Genomic DNA, 2,861 nt, shown 5'->3' on the forward strand with positions numbered 1-2,861 from the left:
GGGGGGGGGGGGGGTGTGAGGTGGAATTTCCTGCCACTGGCGAGATGTCACTCTCTATTTAAATGTTCCTGTAATCTCCCCTGTCGTGACTGTGAACTGCATCTGCATGATGTGTTACAAGAGAAGGCGTAGACTTTAAAATCCATGGACAAATTCATCTAATTAACAAGCAAATCTTGAGATTGGGATGAAACACTTCTTTTAAAGCTGATGTGGAGTAGTGGGAACCATGAGCACACATTTGATCACACTGTTAGCATTTTCACAAGCACTTGGGTTTGTCATCCTTGGTGACGTTGGTGGATTAGCGGTCAATGATGATATGAAGCAGGTCATCATCTCTGTACCATCCACAATGTCCTCCCCTCTAATCCTCACCATCAGATTACTCTCCCATCTTAATCTCTCATATCTACCTCAACCTCAATCAATCCCTCTCCACCTCAATTTCTGCTCCATCTTTCTCCCTCTCACATACACTGCCACTGGACTTTATGATCCCCACTTTAAATTAGTGCCGTGTCAGTTCTCTTTTTTTTAACCATACTTTACGCTCTTCAATGGTAAGGATTTAAGGTTCGGCTAGGTCATAGGAAAAGAGTGACATGTGGAATTAAAGATTTGTTTTCCTTGTTAAGACTCACTTCTGGATGTCTTGCCAATTTAAATAAACTCCAAATGTCCTCAGAATAAATCTCTAGAGCATTAGTTCCACATTCCACCTAAACGCTCAGTTATTATATGAGGAACAAATTTAGATGAAACTTGCAAACCTCACCATCTACTGCCTGATCACTTCGCTGATGGTCTTTTCATAGTATTTGTAAAGTGAAGTTGTTTTGATCTTCTCTATGATCACACTTACTCTGAGACAGATCAGCCAGAGACACAGTCAGTGCAGTGACCTTGCCTTCCCTGGGTTTCTTCGTGCAGCCTCGTGCCTCAGACGAAGCCATCTTACAAACCGATTGTGATGTCAGGTCTCTCTCTCTCTGTGATGTACACGGTGAAGTTACACTGGTTCTGTGAGGTCACACTTTGAACTGTCCAGTACAAGGGACCTCAATGCAATCAAACAGGGAGTTAATGAAAATCTCACTGTCATCAGGTTACAATATGTTGACATTCGAATTGCCAGGAGTGTTCTGGGATGTGCAGATTAGGTACATTATTCAGGGGTAAAAATAGAGTAATAGAGTAGGAGAGTGGGTCTGGGTGTGATACTCTTTGGAGGATCGGTGTAGACCTTTTGGGCTGAAGGACTGTTTCCACACTGTAGGAATTCTATGTATTAAGTGCTGGGAAATGAGACACGAGCAGTCTTTAGTGTAAGTTTGGTGGGACAAACTTGACAGATAGACCACCGCTGTCCTGAATGACGCTACCATCACCGTGGTCCTGAATGACGGTATCATTCTGTAATTTTGAAGTTAACTTTCTGAATATTTTTTGTCTTTGTTTTGAGAAAATATTTCCCAGTGTACGTTCCAAATGTTGGTGTGGTCAGTTTCAGCTTCAGTTTCTGCATCAGAGTGCTTGTTCAAAAATTTAATTTCCAAAATGTCTTGTAAAACTGAATTAACAAGGAAAGCAATGTGATAAGAGTGTGCAGTCGAACAGTTCTTAATGAGATCTATACCATGAGGTATTGAATAACTGAATAGATTCAGCAAAATGAAGGATATCACTGAAAAGAATATCAGACGATATTTAGACATTGATGGGACTGATAGTGAGTGAAATAATGCAAGTTTTGTTGTTTAGAGCAAGTTGAAATTAACATTTGAGACCAAAGAGAATCAGATTAAGCCAATCTTTGGGATATTCAAACATGGTTTTAAACATCAATGATATCACATCATTAAAATAAACCTGATGCCATTATGCATTTGTTGAAAATGATTAAACAGTAAAGATATAATGATAGTATCCCACTGGAGATACCATAAAACATAAAATGATATCCCTGGAATTGTGTCAACTGGAATTTCAACAGGTTGCCAGCAGAAGGAAGGGAGAGGCTGTTCAACAAACAATAAAATGCATTACGCTAATCTGTCTTTTGCTAAAGTGTATAATACCATCCTTGTCATTATTGGTGTTCCCGGTAAGTGTTGTTAAAAATTTATGTTATGCAAATCTCTATGTTATGCAACTTATTCCACTCTATGACTAATAATTATTTCATTTCCATTTCGCAAGACAAATCCCGATGCTCGACGATGCTGTCCTCACGAACTGAGTTTAAAACGCTTAGTTTGTCGATTAGAGGACTCCTCAGTAATGTGCACCACTGTCTGTTTCTCTGTACTGTGCAGAATGGGTTTGCCCTGAAGCCACATTAATGGAGTTAGGCTGAGCACCGGCCCTGGCTGGTCTACAAGGTGTTTAGAAAGATCACTCTCTCTCTATGGGAGTTCAAAGCCTGCTATTGGATAGATGGGTTTTCTAACAACCCACCTCTTAGCGATACCTGGTATTTCCCATCCCTTGATGTGAAGAGATTGTGTTGTTGGATCTTGCTCAAGCAGTTCGATCCCAATAGGAGCCCAACTACAATGTGGGCAATGCGTGGATTGAATAGGTCATTACGGAGTGATACGTGACGGGCAACAAGGATAGCTTTAACCATTTAGTGTGTTTTCATCAGTCAGTGGGAGTCTGGTAACATGATAGTAGTGATGACAGATCGCTGAGAGGGCTGTGATTATGATGTGTATTGTTGAATTATTTAACTGTCAAAAACACGTGCGAGTTGTGTTATTTGTAAAACGATGCACAGTGCTGTCCTGCAGAGATTAATAGCACAAACCCTGAGATCTGGAGGGTAGTGGCAGCAACTCTCGCACAGACGATCACAC

The sequence above is a fragment of the Chiloscyllium plagiosum genome, unplaced genomic scaffold (genome assembly GCF_004010195.1).
Source record: "Chiloscyllium plagiosum isolate BGI_BamShark_2017 unplaced genomic scaffold, ASM401019v2 scaf_10356, whole genome shotgun sequence".
In the NCBI taxonomy this organism is placed as follows: Eukaryota; Metazoa; Chordata; class Chondrichthyes; order Orectolobiformes; family Hemiscylliidae; genus Chiloscyllium; species Chiloscyllium plagiosum.